Here is a 16,874-nt window from a genome sequence, read left to right on the forward strand (position 1 = left end):
CAGAAGCTCTCAGACCCAGTCCTTTTATGGAGACTTCATTACATAGTCAGGACTGATTAAATCATTGGTCATTGGTTTGGACTGATTGATTGGATTGAATCAACTTCCAGCCTCTCCCGTCTCTAAAGAGGTTTGGGGCTGGAAGTTAAAGCGGGGGATAGTACTAAAGTTCTAAACATCTAATCATTGGTTGGTTCCCCAATCAATCAGCCTCCATTCTTGGGCTAGTTTCCTGTCATCACATTAACACAATCAAGGTCATCTTTACTGTCTTTATCAAAGGAAGAGTTAAGGATTTTAGGAGCTCGATGCCTAGAATAAGGTCAAAGATCTTATGATAAATCATAGTGAGGTAAATCAGATGCAGAGCTGATCGTCCAAACGCACAGAACATCATTCATATGAATGTCTGTGTAAATGGCAGAAACAACATAAACAATATTCCTGGATAAAAGCAACACAGCACTAGTGACCAGAAGTGAATAAATCTGAGACGGCCATGCTTAATTCTGAGCAACAAGACTGTGCAAACTGGGAAGTTTGGGAAGATGATTGTACTGCTAATTCTGTTAGTGATGCCAGTTGTCTTGTTGTTCACACTGTTTGCTGAACCCAGGGTAGGCAAGGCACGAGATAAGAGGCTGGAAGAAGATTCGAGGAGCTGAAGGAACTGGAGACAAATTTTTTCTCTCCTGGCTGGCACGGCAGCCATAACACACCCTTTCTCCAGGCTGATGCTGCCGCCCTAGCAGAGGCCACAAGATAACCAACATACAGCCATAATGGAGCCTTAGCAAAACCTCATAAAACATAATCATGGTGTTGCTCCAGTGTAGCCCCAGTGCAGCAGCAGCCAGGGCTTTATGGCGAAGCTCATACAGGTGAACTGACACAGTAGCCCACAACCAAGCAAGGACCTCGTGACGCACATGCGCAGTTCCCTAAATGAGCTCAACTGTTGCATAATCATTATTTACAAAATGTGGGGCAAGAGCAAGAGACCATGGGGTGAGAAAGACTGACTCTGCCATCTTGGCTAATTTGCTCTTGCCCTACAATAGTCTTTCCACAAAATGCAATCTCAAAAACTGCCTGCTACATTTTTTTTTTTAGTCCATCTGTGTGTTGGCTGATTGGCTCACTGGTTTCTGTTTTTTTTTATTTCTTGGGAATGATTATAAAAACAACCTTTGAACTGAGAGTTATCAGAGTCAATTTCCCCTGAACAGGAATTTTAAGCCTAACAACCCCTTTGTATTTAGTAGCCCAGAAATTTGCTATTTACTCCCTTTAAGCCCATTCATTTGTGGTATTAAAAGTGCTTTATAAACTGTAAAATTTTATTACTGTTACTATTAATAACATTAACCAGTATCTAATCAAAAGTAGTTTAGAGTGGGGAATTCCCTGGTGATCCAGAGGTTGGGACTCTGTGCTTCCCCTGCACTGGACACGGGTTTGATCCCTGGTTGGGGAACTAAGATCCCACGTACCTTTCAGTTCAGTTCAGTTCAGTCGCTCAGTCGTGTCCGACTCTTTGCGACCCCATGAATCGCAGCACGCCAGGCCTCCCTGTCCATTACCATCTCCTGGAGTTCACTCAGACTCACGTCCATCAAGTAGGTGATGCCATCCAGCCATCTCATCCTCTGTCACCCCTTCTCCTCCTGCCCCCAATCCCTCCCAGCATCAGAGTCTTTTCCAATGAGTCAACTCTTCGCATGAGGTGGCCAAAGTACTGGAGTTTCAGCTTTAGCATCATTCCTTCCAAAGAATACCCATCTCCTTTAGAATAGACTGGTTGGATCTCCTTGCAGTCCAAAGGACTCTCCTTTAGGCATGGCCAAAAAATAGTTAGGAACATTTTGAGGGCTCATTAATAGATGAGAACCACACACGTGCACACACACACACACATATACCAGAAAGAAATCAGAAGTTAGAAGCAGTTCTCAAAAAGAACAGGAAAAGAGATCCAAGGCTCATTTCCAGAGGGTGAAGTTTATATAAGATGGAGCTGCTACAACAGGATTCTCTGAGGTAATGATCAGAAATGTCAAAAGAAAGGGGCAACACTGTGAAGGCGGTCATGGGGTGGGGGGTCACAGGAAAATGGCTGATAGTCCAACCTGGGGAAACTTCTGTTAGAATGCTGCATAGATTCAGAAACAATATCACATCACAAGTGGCAAAGACTTTTCACAGAAATTGATTTAGTGTGAAAGAAGAGCTCCATCTGGGAAACCAGAAAATGCAGCACCATGGAAGGTGTTGCTGGCAGTCCTGAGGGATATCCTGTATGTCCTAGGATGGAAGAGAAGGCAAGAACATGATTAAACAGGTGGAAAGGTTATGAAAGGCAGTGATTTGAACCAAAAGAACCTCACCATAAACCCTAAAGTCAGTCTATTTTGAGAAGATTTCAGTTGAAACGTTAGTATCTTTCTGAACTATGAACTGAGGTGAAGTTTTTGTGTAGATTTACTTTATAATTGTTTGTATACATACATACACAACAGTGTCAACCTAGTAAAATGGTACTTGAAGCACGTGCTACTATTAAGAATTTCTCTTCACTCCTCACATTGAGATACTCTGGTGTGCCCATGCAACCTAAATGCCTATTAACAGTGTTGTTCGGAGGCTGTTTAGAGCCAGTTCCCTGGAGTCCAGCAAGATGAACTAAGAGCTAACAGCTACCTCCCCACCTTCCATTAGGCCTTCAACAACCACCACAAGTAAACAAACCCAAAATAATTCTAATGGCTTTGGCAGTCATTTTGTAACTGTCTTTTGTTGTACCTGGAGCAGGGGCCCTTGCACCTGGTCCTCCTGGGCTCCATTCCGGCTCATTGCAATTACACAAAGAAGTCCGCTATAGTGAGCCAAAGTGAAGAATTCTGTTTACAAATTGGCTACACTGTGTCCTGCATTTATCCCATCAATATACAGCCTGGAGCAAACAGCCTTTTCTTTAGACATAATTTGTTTGAGTCACTGTGTGTGCACCAAAGAGACATAAAGGGGATTTGACCCAAGGAGACCAGAATTTAACTGCCTCTGGCTAAAAGACACATTTTGAGTATTCTAAAGCAGCTTTCTTCCTTCTTGTGAGTGAATCAAAGTTATTTCAAAGAGAACTGGCAACTAGCCCCATAACTATTTTGAATCTACACCCTGTTCTTGGTTGCTCTCATTTTCTGCCTAACCCATCTTTGGCAGCCGTATCCTTTAAAGAAGAGTGGCATGGTCTATAAAAAGAACAGGAACTTTATAACCAAATCAATGCAGTTTCCTTCTCTCCATTTGCCTTTAAAAAGCAAGTCATTTAACCTCTTGGCCTGAAGTTCTCATCTGTGAAGTGGGGACAAAAGAAACCTTACAGGAGCTTTAGGACGATTCTCAATAATCTAATTAAAGGTACAGACCATATTTGGTAGTGCACATGTGCTAAGTCATATCCGACTCTGCGACCCTATGGACTTTAGCTAGCCAGACTCCTCTGTCCATGGGATTCTCGAGGCAAGAATATTGGAGTACGTTGCCATGCCCTCCTCCAGGGAATCTTCCTGACCCAGGGATCTAACCCACAGCTCTTATGTCTCCTGTATTGGCAGGCAGGTTCTTTATCACTAGCACCACCTGAATGTAGCTTTGTTTTTCTATAACTCAACCTAAAATCCTAACTCAATGTATACATCCTTCACCTGCTGCAAGGGTGAAACTTAATCAATTTGGTGACAATAAACCCCCACCCCAGCATCCTCAGGGTTTGATTTCTAGAGAGAGATTGTCAGCTAAGCATTGACTTTAGGGACAGATTAGTGGGGTCAAGGGGAGAGGAGAGGAGCTGGGCTGTTACCTGTCTTTGCAGGTACACATCTGCTGGTTTTGTTTCTAAACTGTTTTCGTTCTGTACATGCCACTGCTGAGTCACTCCTCATTTTCACTCCAAGATCCTTTTTAACTGACACCCTCCCAGGTCACTCCGGTGTTCCACTCTGTTCATTGTCACACAAGCTATGGAAATTCAGTGTGTTGACCTGTAGCCCTGTACCAAATTCATGCTTCTCTCTGGACGAGTTTTTGCTCTCATATCTTGTTAAGTGACGGAAGATTTTTGAGTCTCTCAGGCCTATCAAACAAAACATTTCGTATAGTTCTTTTCTACTCTGGAGTGTTGTTTCTTTGCTGGTCTTCATGAAAGAAAGAATCCTCTCTGCAGCTGGATTCTCCAAATTCCCTTAGAAACCAGAGTAGCTACTTATTTCTAGCTCTCTCTAGGACTTTCATGTTCTTCATTGAGGCCCACTGCCTCATCTACTCTAATAAAACTTGGGGCATGAGAAATAGATCTGACCTGTTTCACATTTTCAGTGATATATATCTTCTCACAGCCTAAGCTTCTAAAATTCAAAGCTTTTCTCTCCTTTAGTAAGTATTTATTAATGTTCATGCTCCAGCTATTTAAATAAGGGAAGAATTATAAAATAACTGGATATCACCTCACACCTGTCAGAATGGCTATTATCAAAGAGACAGTAAGTAACAAGGTTGACGAGATTGTAGAGACAAGGGAATCCTCATGCCCTGTTGGTGGGAATGTAACACAGCCATGTGGACATGGATTTTTCTCAAAAACTTAAAAACAGAGCTACCATATCCCCCAACAATTCTACTTATTATCATCCAAAGAAAACAAAAACACTAATTGGAAAAGATATTGGCAGCCCAACATTCACTGCAGCATTATTTACAACAGCTATGATATGGAAACAACCTGTGTCCATCAATAGCTGAATGAAGAAAATGTGGTATTATATATATAATAGATGGATGAAGAATATATATTTTTTCAGCCATATATATTTATATATATGAGTAATAATCAGCCATAAAAAATGAATGAAATTTTGCCATTTTAAACAACATAGATGGACTTAAAGGGTATTGTAACAAGTGAAACAAGTTAGAGAAAAAACATATTGTATGATTTCACTTGCATACAGGATATGAAAAATGAACGAGTGAATAAACATAATGAATCAGAAAAACATAAAAAACAAACATAAGAGAACAAAAACAGACTCATAGGTACAGAGAATAATCTGGTGGTTGCCAGGCGGAAGAGGGTAGGAGAATGTGTGAAATAGAAAAGGTTTAAAGGTACAAACTTCTAGTCATAAAATGAGTCATGAGGAGTTAATGTAAAACACATAGAATATAATCAATAATATTTTAATAACTTTGTATGGTGACAGATAATAGACTGATGGTGATCATTTCATATCGTATAAAAATATCAAATCACCATTTGGTACACAAAACAAAGTTAATATTTTAAGTCATTTATACTTTAATAAAAAGAATTATAAAATAACTAGAAATATTGGGAGGAAAAACACATTTCAGAATGCTATTTCACTATATTACTTATTACAGCAGTATAACAATAATAATATTCATTTTAATTACTAAATGTTATTTAATGCTTACCAGAATTTCTAATAAGGAACAAGGTATAGATAACTTCATGCCTTGGCAAGAAGGGAATAAGAAAAATGAGAAAAAAATGTATACAACATAAAAACAGGAAATATCTTAGAGATCATTAGTTCAGAATTTGGTTCCTAATCTTTTATTACAAAGAATTCCTCAGAAGTCTTTTCCATTTATGAAGTAGACACTTTGTTCTGAAAAATCTTACATGTCTGACAATATGTATTATTGCTTGATTTCTTCATTATTGATTGATCCAAAAATCTACACTGCCTATTGGTCTTTTAATTACGTATGAGGTAGCCTTTTAAGGGGAGACCTAGATCACATATGAAAAGGAAAACTGGCCATAGCTAGGAGTCTAAGAGAGACATGCAGAAGCTGTTCTCTTTTTCACTCACACCTTGCATGGCCCCCATTTCCATATTGACCACTCTGTGCATTTTTGCAGATAGCTACCTGCCCAGTCCCTCTAGCATTAGCGTTAATTATTTTTTTGCTCTTTGGTGTATAGCCTCCTCTGGAATATGTTGCAGGTCTTCCTGTAGCCATCATGTCAGCAGGGACCCTATGCCCTGCTTTCCTGATCTGCTCTTTGGGGCTATTTTTAGGAGCAAGACTTCAAATTCTGATCCACACTTCTCTCTGGCTTGGATCCCTGAGGCCCAAAGCCCAGCTGTGTTCAGTGTTAATACAGTAAGTTGAGAAAGTTGATACTTTTTTTTTGGTGGGGTGGGGGGGCCCTCTCTGCTTTATTTAAACATGTGCATCAGAATCACCTGGACAGTTTGTTGAAGCACAACATGGTTAGCTCTCACACCACAGAGATTCTGGGGACCACACATCAAGAACTCTTGATTTTTTATTAGGGTGTAGTTGAAGGCAGTCCCAGGAGGGAGTGGGTGCTGCCAAGTCACTTCAGTCGTGTCCAACTCTGTGCGACCCCACAGACGACAGCCCACCAGGCTCCCCCATCCCTGGGATTCTCCAGGCAAGAACACTGGAGTGGGTTGCCATTTCCTTCTCCAATGCATGAAAGTGAAAAGGGAAAATGAAGTCGCCCAGTCATGTCCTACCCTCAGTGACCCCATGGACTGCAGCCCACCAGGCCCCTCCGTCCATGGGATTTTCCAGGCAAGAGTACTGGAGTGGGGTGCCATATGTGTACATAGAGCTGATTCACTTCATTGTACAGCAGAAACTAATGCAACATTTTAAAGCAACTATATACCCAGCTTAAATAGAAGAAAAGAGTTGCTACCTTGACAGAACATGGTAAGGGATCCTCAAGCTCAGAATAATTGGTTCACTTGACATCTCTGTGATAATGCTGTACAGATTCCTCATTCCACAACTTTGCTTATTTTGTTCCATTTTCCCAGAATTCTCTTACCTTTTCTCTCTGTCTGTCAAAATCCTCCTGAAATCATTTTTGTCACTTAGAAGAGATTTTGTCTTCCAGTGAACTGTTAGACCACATGTGCCACTTGGCTGATATCTGTCCTTAACTTCTCTGGGAGAACCTGTGACTTTGTAGAAGGGACAAGGGCTTTAGAGCCAGATGAATCTAGATTCACATCTTAAAGTCGCCATATCCTAGTTCTGGGATCACCAGCAAGTTACTTAACCTCTCTGAACTTATGTTTCTTTATCTGAAAAAAAGTTGATAATAGTACTTAATGCACAGAGTTGTGAGGAGAATTTAAAACCACATCTGCCCTGGCTTCTCTGATGCCTGATGTCTATAATGGAGACAATTTGGCATTTTTCAAAATTCACTTTTCATTGCTGAGGACAGAACAGTGTACAGCCTTATAATGGTTTGACTCACTATTTCTCAACTTTACAATGATGTAAAAGCAATGTCCATTCAGTAGAAACCATACTTTGAATCTTGAATTCTGATCTTTTCTTCTCAATGTGCAGTACAATATTCTCCCATGAGGCTGCACAGGGCAGAGACCCTCAGCTCCCAGTCAGCCTGGTGCTTACCAGGATACACAAGCTGTATACCTACAACCATCCTGTGCCCATACAACCATCCTGTTTTTCATTTTCAGTGAAAAGTATTTAATAAATTACATGAGCCATTTATGCTAACAATAACCAAAGGAGGGTTGGAGTGTCTGAATTGATAAAAGCAGGCAGCAGAGGATGAGATGGTTAAATATCATCGCCATCCCAATGGACATGAGTTTGAGCAAACTCTGGAAGAGAGTGAAGAACAGGGAAGCCTGGCAGGTTGCAATCCATGGGGACTCAAAGAGTTGGACATGAGTGAGTGACTGAACAACAACAACAAAATAGACTTTAAGACAAAAATTGTGACTAGAGACAAAGGACCTTTTATATGGACAAAAGGGTCAATTTAGATATAACCATTATAAACATACATGGGGACTTTACTGGTGGTCGAGTGGTTAAGAACCTGCCTTCCAATGCAGGGGATACAGGTTTGATTCCCAGTTGGGGAACTAAATTCCACACGCCATGCCCTGGAGCAGCTAAGCTCGTGCTCAGCAACTACTGAACCCAAGTCCCCCAGAGCCCATGCACCACAAAGAAGATCTCATGTGTCACAGCTAAGACCTAATGCAACCATAAATAAATAAATAAACATTTGAAAAAACCATAATACACCTGACAACAAAGCCCAAATTACATGAAGCAAAAACTGACAGAATAAAAAAGAGAAACAGACAATTCAACAATAATTGTCAAAGACGTGAATACTCTCAATGAGTGATAGAAAAGTAGACATAAGACCAACAAGGAAATAAAAGACTCGAATAATAATGTAAGGCTACTAAACTAAATAGATATTTATAGAGCATTGCATTCAGTGACAGGAGAATACACATTCTTCTTAAGGATACATGGTACATTATTCAGGATAGACTGCAATTAGGCCATAAAACAAGTCTCGATAAATTTTAAAGTATTGAAATTATACAAAGTATATTCTTTGACCACAATAGAATGAAATTATAAATCATGTGAGGATTGGCGGTGTGTTTATTCTGAAAGGCTATCTAAAAATCTCAAATTATGGGGGAAGGAGAAAAATGTTGGGGAACATATTAATTTCTGCCACATAGAGTTATTGTAGGGATCAGATACAATAAAATATGAGCAAGACTTTGGTCATTCATAAGCCATTATACAAGGTGAGTCATTGTTGTTATTCATATGGTCAGGTTGGCAGGGATGCTAGCCATCTCCAAGGCTAACTCAACCTGAAATTGAGCAAACATTCTTTTAAAAAACAATTTTTTTTCTTGAATTCAACATTTACTCTCCAAGACTTCAAACTCAGCAGAAGCACAAAAGAGTATTTCTCCACAAAGTTGATTAGAGACTAGCCTTTTGCTGCCAAAAAGTTGCCCTTCAACCCAGGTCCTCTGGTCACTGGCTTCCTGGGATCAGGGAGTCAATTCATAACAGTTAAATTTGTGGCTATGGTCAAGCACTGGGCAATCTGTTCTCTTCTCTGATGACCTTGTTTTTATTGAATACTGTCACAATTTCTGATTCTCCTAAAAGCTTTTAGGTAATTTGACTTTGCATGAAAGAGAGGCAAGGAATTCAGCTGACATGGAACTGAATGAGTATAAGTCCTGAGTATATTGATTTATAAGTACAGAGATCAGAGCACCTGCACACTCTTAACTTGAACCCGTGCCATGAGAATTAAGTAAACCAGTCATAAAACACTCCTTTTTTTCCCCCCAAATCTGGCATCCCCATAGCTCTGTTCACAAAGGAGTTAAAACCTCCAACAATGTCAGAGTCCAAAATAGTTCCTATGTATTGGAGAAACTGGAAAAAGACTCTGATGTGCCCTTCCCAGAATTTCCCACTAAGGCATCCCTATTAAAGTAAATCATCGTACATAATATCTCTGACATGCAGCCCGAAATGTTCACCAAAAACGAGCAATTTGGGGGGAACTTGGTGTTTTATTGTAACTCTTTATGTGAACTGTTCATTTTTCCTCATGGTTTTCATGTTCAAGTATTTTAAAACTCAGTCAGTCAGTTCAGTCGCTCAGTCGTGTCTGACTCTTTGCAACCCCATGAACTGCAGCACGCCAGGCCTCCCTGTCCATCACCAACTCCTGGAGTTTACCCAAACTCATGTCCATTGAGTCGGTGATGCCATCCAACCATCTCATCCTCTGTCGTCCCCTTCTCCTGCCCTCAATCTTTCCCAGCATCAGAGTCTTTTCAAATGAGTCAGCTCTTCGCATCAGGTGGCCAAATTATTGAAATTTCAGCTTCAGCATCAGTCCTTCCAATGAACACCCAGGACTGATCTCCTTTAGGTTGGACTGGTTGGATCTCCTCTAACATCACAGTTGAAAAGCATCAATTCTTCAGCACTCAGCTTTCTTTATAGTCCAAATCTCACATCCATACATGACCACTGGAAAAACCATAGCCTTGACTAGACAGACCTTTGTTGACAAAGTAATGTCTCTGCTTTTTAATATGCTGTCTAGGTTGGTCATAACTTTCCTTCCAAGGAGTATCTTTTAATTTCATGGCTGCAGTCACCACCTGCAGTGATTTTGGAGCCCCCAAAAATAAAGTCAGCCACTGTTTCCACTGTTTCCCCATCTATTTGCCATGAAGTGATGGGACCGGATGCCATTTTAAAACTATGTACCTTCAAATGATAATTATATTTCAAGGAGAATCACTACATGTAACATATGGCTGCAGTCTTCTTGCCCCAGACACAGCATTGCTCCCCTTTTTAGAAATCTGGGGGTTGGGCAATGCCAGGGCTTATTTAGAATTCCCTCACACATATACCAGCCAGGCACATTCCTGTTCTTCTTGCCCCTCTAGCCCTGTTTCTCTTCTGATAAGAGATTCACACTGAAAATGCTGGCAAGTTTTGCCTGACGATAGTAATGGTGTTAGAGGGCATTCCCACAGGGGCTTATGCTGATCATTTGTGAGATAGCGTATCTTATTCACCTGTTTTGTTCATTAATGTATTGTAAGTGCCTAGAATAGGATTCAGCCACATTGGTAGGTGCCATACTAAGATTTACTGGATGACTAATATCTTCTAAGGACTTCATTTGGCAGATCTTATATTCCAACAAGTCAATAATGTCTGACATCACAAAATAAAATATTTAACCTGAGTTATTACTTTGTGCCTACTTTGCGTATTTCAACTATGCAAGAGATTCTTTTTTCCAGTCCGTCTTTCACAGATGAAGAAAACTGTTCAGGAGATTAAGTAACTTGATCCATTTCATATAATTAGTGGAATTTTGTCCAAAATGAATTTTTTTCCACTAGGTCTCACTTTCAAAACATGCCACATTACACAAAGGCACTCTTTTCCCATATGAGATATGTCAAGAGTTACTCCATGACTTAATACTAGGAGGTTTTGAAATTTGAGTGTCTAAATACTTGGTCTAGTCTACCTGGGGCTCACTCATCGTGTCACTAATACTGCTTTATGCTGAGGGAATTCTGCTTAACACTCTGGCATAACCTAAAGTGAAAATGTTGGTCACTCAGTCACATCTAACTCTTATTGACCCCATGGGCTGTAGCCCACTAGGCTCCTGTGTCCATGGAATTCTCCAGGCAAGAATACTGGAGTCGGTAGCCATTCCTTTCTCCATAGGATCTTGGACCAGGATCTTGACCCAGTAATTGAAGCCAGGTCTCCCGCATTGCAGGTAGATTCTTTACCATCTGAGCTACCTAACCTGAATGGAAAAACAATTGGAAAAAGAATAGGTACATGTCTATGAATAACCAAATCACCCTGCTGTACACCGGAAACTAACACAAAATTGTTAATCAACTATACTCCAGTATAAAATAAACATTTATATATACATATGTGTGTGTATATCCACACAAACACACACAAAATTGCCCTGTACTGCCATGAATAGTAGCCACCAACCCCATGTTTGACTAAGGAGCACCTAAAATATGGCTAGCTCCAACTAAGATGTGCTATAAATGTAAATACTCCAGATTTCAAAGATCCAGTGTGAAATTTTAATAATTGATTTCATTATAAATATTATAAATATAACACTATTAAAATTAATTTTATTATTTTATCTCATAATGTAACTACTAGAAAATTTAGAAACTTTAGATGTAGAGCTTACATTAGGATTAGCTCAAGCTGGAGAGAAAGGGGTGACTATCTTCTTGTTACTAACAGCCACAAAGAAACACTAGGTGTATGCCAAATGGCCTAGGCCACTTCTTTCCTCCATGGCTTTGCATGTGCCTAAAATGCTCTTCTTGGGCTTGACCACCTGCCCTGACCTACAGGGGACCTAATTCCTGTCCTTTTGATCTCCCTTCATTACAGCCTCTCAAACAATATTTGGCTCTTTAAGTTTGCCCATGCCAAAACAGTGAGATGGTTGAAGACAAGAGTGCATCTTACTGTATTACTAACTCCTGGCCTGACATATTTGTTAAACTTAATGAAATTGAACTGGGAGTTGGTGCAGTCTTTCCAGGAATATTCTGTGATTCTCATTCCTTCTCCTTCCCCTTCCTTTCCCCACAGCTCAGTTCCAGTACCTTCCCTCACACAGGCATCTGTACTTTGAGGAAGCTCCAAAGTACAAGAAATTCTTTGAACTGAAAAATCCAAAGATGTAAGGCTATCAAGGGTCCATGGAGAGAGCTTTGATGGAAGATGACAGGAAAACTGGGCTCCACTTCCTACTCTACGCTCACAGTCTGCACTGAACAAGTCACTTCATTCTCCTCTGAGGTAAGATCACTAAAATCTAGAATTTCTTAATTTAATAGAGAACAGAAATCCATTTCAGATTAATGAGCCAAAAAACAAAACACTACAAAGTGTTTTTGAGAAGAGTCTGAAGCAAAATACTCTCTGTAAATCAAATATATGGAAACACACAAACATTCAATGTAACAAACACACTGGAGAGGAGAGTGGAGAGGAAGAGAAATTATTCTAAAAGGAAATAAACAAAGCACATGGAGGACTCTGCACAGACCAGTCATGACAGTCTGCCATAAATTAAGGTGTATTCAACTCTCTGCATGTGAGGTCCAGAGAAAGGTGGCAGATTTAATTTATGAAAATTGGCTTGGTCAGATTGATTGAAGAGAAGGAGAAGTCTGTAAGCAGGAAATTAATTGTGACATGTGGGCAACAGCAGGGAGCAGGATGGATTAAAAAGATGAAAGGAGCACATAAGTACCCTAGGAAAGTGACAGTATGGGGAACAAGAAGTTCAAAGAAGAGCAGGTCCTGCCCAAATCCAGTTAATAGATACTCAGTCTAGTTCCTTTTCCCCGAACCTTGCCAAAAGACAGAAAGGCCCATCTAAAGAGCTTTCTCTGACTTAACATAATGAGACATTATGTAAAGAGTGAACAATTTAGATGATGGAGTTGACCAGAACAAACAGCAATAAAGCAGAAATGATTAAAAACATGTCAATCACATGTATCCCTCAGAGCGTAAATGTTTACACAATCTCCCCCATCAACTGTGTTACTTTAGCCACCAGGCCCACTAACCTGGCCTCCTGGGGTTGAAAAAAATCCAACAGTAAAGACCTAAGCAACCGCTGCATTTCTGAAAGTGCAATAAAAGAGGAACTTCTGTTACCACCACCTGCAACAAACCTGCTCATTTTGCAGGTAGCAAAAGAACCACCACCAGAACAGAAGGTTATCCTGAAATTTTTTGCTGAGAAGCCAGCCCTGCTAGGGATTGAATTGTGTGTTCCTCCTGCACATCCCATGGGCTCATATACTGAAGTTCTAGCCCCGGTACATCAGAATGTGAACTTCTTTGGAAATACAGACTTTGCAGATGCAATTAGTTAAGATGAGGCTACGTTGCAGTTGAAGCGGGGGTTGGGGGGCTGTTCCTAAGCCAACATTACTGGTGCACAGGCCTTCCTCTACTTAAAATGGGATACATTCAAATAAACTCATGGTAAATTGAGAATATCATAAGTGAAGAATTTATCTAAGACCCCTAACACTTAAATCTTCCTAGGTGGCACCAAGTGGTTAAGAATCTGCCTGCCAAGGCAGGAAACGCAAGAGATGCAGGTTCCATCCCTGGGTTGGGAAGATCCCCGGGAGGAGGAAATGGCAACCCACTCCAGTATTCCTGCTTGGGAAATCCCATGGACAGGGGAGCCTGGTGGGCTACAGTCCATGGGGTCTCAAAAGGTTTGGACATGACTAAGCAACTGAGAAACACAAATGTCATAACTCAGGCTAGCCTACCTTAAACATGTTCAGAACACCTGTTAGCTTCCTGTGTAGTGAAATTATCCAACACAAAGTCTATTTTATAAAAAAATGTGGGCTATCTCATGTAATTTATTAAATACCATACTAAAAGCGAAAAACAGAATGGATACAGAACAGTTTTACATGTGTCCATTGTGGTCACTGACTGACTGGGAGCTGCTGCTGCTACTGCCCAGTATAATGAGAGAAGCACACCACATATCACTAGCCTGGAAAAAGAGCAAAATTCAAAGTGTGGGACTTCTGGTTCAAGATGGTGGAGTAGAAGAATGTGTGCTCATCTCCTCCTTTGAGATTACCAAAATCACCACTACCTATCGAACAACCATCCATAGAAGGATGCTGGAACATACCAAAAAAAGATACCCCATGTCCAAAGACAAAGAAGAAGCCGCAGCAAGATGGTAGGAGGAGCACAATCATGATAAAATCAAATCCCATACCTGCTGGGTAGGTGACCCACAAACTGGAGAACAATAATACCAAAGAAGTTCTCCCACTGTTGTGAAGGTTCTGGACCCCACAGCAGGCTTCCAAGCCTGGCGATCTGACAAAGGGACTGGGAATCCCCAGGGAATCTGACCTTGAAGGCCAGTGGGATTCTACTGTAGGACTGCCATAGGACTGGGGGAAACAAAAGACACCAATCTTAGAGGGCACAAAATTCAACGTGCAGTTTCTACTGAATGCATTTCACTGTCACACCATTGCAAAGTTGAAAAATGTTAAGTTGAACCATCATAAATCTGGACCTTCTGTACTTACCAAAAATGGGGGAATATGCACACACATGCACACACACGATGCCACATGAAGATAAAGGTGGAGATGGGGGAGATGCTGGTACAAACCAAGGAGGACCAAAGATTGTCAGCAGACCACAGAAAACTTGAGAAGAGGCATGGAACACATTCTTCTTCATATCTCCTGGGAGGAACTAGTGCTGATAACACTTTGATACTGGACATCCAACCTCCAGCACTGTGAGACAATCCATTTCTGTTGTTTAAGCTACTTGAGTGCTTTGTTATTGAAATCCTAGCAAACTAATACAAGCCCATGGCTGAGTGAATATGAAATAATGCCCTATACTGGCTGTAAGGTAACGGGCTCTCTGCCTAAGAATCACATTTCATAAGGACAAAGGCTGGCTCCATCACCTAGAGGTTAAGACACCAGAGAACATTGCTCAGTTTTCAGCACCCCAGTTCCCTCAACTGTGAAACAGATGTAATAATAGTCCTACTTCACAGAATGAAATGAGCTAACACCAAAGGTCCATCTAGTCAAGGCTATGGTTTTTCCAGTGGTCATGTATGGATGTGAGAGTTGGACTGTGAAGAAAGCTGAGCACCCAAGAATTGATGCTTTTGAACTGTGGTGTTGGAGAAGACTCTTGAGAGTCCCTTGGACTGCAAGGAGATCCAACCAGTCCATTCTAAGGGAGATCAGCCCTCGGTGTTCATTGGAAGGACTCATGCTAAAGCTGAAACTCCAATACTTTGGCCACCTCATGTGAAGAGTTGACTCATTTGAAAAGACTCTGATGCTGGGAAGGATTGGGGGCAGGAGGAGAAGGGGACGACAGAGGATGAGATGGCTGGATGGTATCACCCACTTGATGGATGTGAGTCTGAGTGAACTCCAGGAGATGGTAATGGACAGGGAGGCCTGGCATGCTGCAATTCATGGGGTCGCAAAGAGTCGGACACGACTGAGTGACTGAACTGAACTAAACTGAACAGCGTTTTGTGTATAATATGTACTCAATAAACATTAACTACTATGATTGCCATAATGCACTGTAAATTACAAAGTAATTTGTAACGAAAAGTGGGGTCCTACTGCTTGCTGCTCAAAATTCAATAAAGAGGCAAGATTGGTGGAAAGGTTACCTTATTTTGGATATCAGCAACCGGGAGAGAGGGAAGACATCTATGCAAAGGCCAGCAGCCTTCCCTCCCCCACCCCCTACTGACTGACAATCAGTGGGCAAAAGTTTTTATAGGCTGAGGGAGGGGGCGATATGCAGAAACGGCAGTCAGCTCTGACAGTCATCTTGAAAGAGGTCATCTGCGGCCTAATCAGTGTCATCTTGATTGTTTTAAATACAGTTAACCTTCAGTTCCAAGGGGCAGGTTGTTACCATCTCCTTGAGGGAGCTTATGTCCAGCTACAGTCTGGTCATCATGTAGTTAGCTTCTTCTACATGGTGGAAGTTTTACTTTCTATAAGTCAGCTCATAGGATATGGCTTAGGACATTATCTATAGCCCTTGAGAAGGAACTAAAAGCTTAATTGACTAAACGATTATTTGGCATCCTTTACCTGTTTTCCCTTTTATTCTGTGTTTTCTCACTTCTCTGATTAAACTTAAACTTTGGTTAAGGTTTTTTCACAGACCAAAGTCAGGCTGAGGCCATGGTAGGCAAGGCCCATAGCGTCTTGCTCCATTTCACTTTCACACGTTTTGTTCCATCTTCTCTCAGTTCTGTGGTGGTAGAAGTTTTATTCACAATTTACAATTGGAGAAACTAAAGTCCAGATGTTTTAATTAGAAAATACGAGGTAGTTTTGTGATAAAGGTGGATCTGGGTTAGAATCCCAACTCTACCACCTTCTAGCTATGTAAGAGTCATTAAACCAAAACTGTCTCATGGTTTTCTGAATGACTGAATTCTTGCTCTGGGCTGCTAAAAAGAGTTGTGCAGCATCACCTCATCTCTGAGTTTTTATTCATAAGCCAAAGGGAAGAAAAGAGAAAGGTGAAGGTAATGCAAACAGCATTATCAAAGGTGTTCTATATGTCAGTCACTGTATATATCAGATATTATCTTATCATTTTCACACCAACCCTATGACATGTTACTATTCCCACTTTATAGATGAAAAACTGAAGCTCAGAGAAGTTAGGAAACTTAACATATTTACATCTAGGAAGTAAATAGCAGAGCCATAATTTGAATGCAGATGTCTGATTACATAGTTCATGCTCAGTTCGCAAATTTCTGATCCTAATATCAGTGAAGCATTGAACTTCTGAAGACTTAATGATCTCATTCTTAG

This window comes from Bubalus kerabau, chromosome 6, assembly GCF_029407905.1.
Source record: "Bubalus kerabau isolate K-KA32 ecotype Philippines breed swamp buffalo chromosome 6, PCC_UOA_SB_1v2, whole genome shotgun sequence".
Lineage (NCBI taxonomy): Eukaryota > Metazoa > Chordata > Mammalia > Artiodactyla > Bovidae > Bubalus > Bubalus kerabau.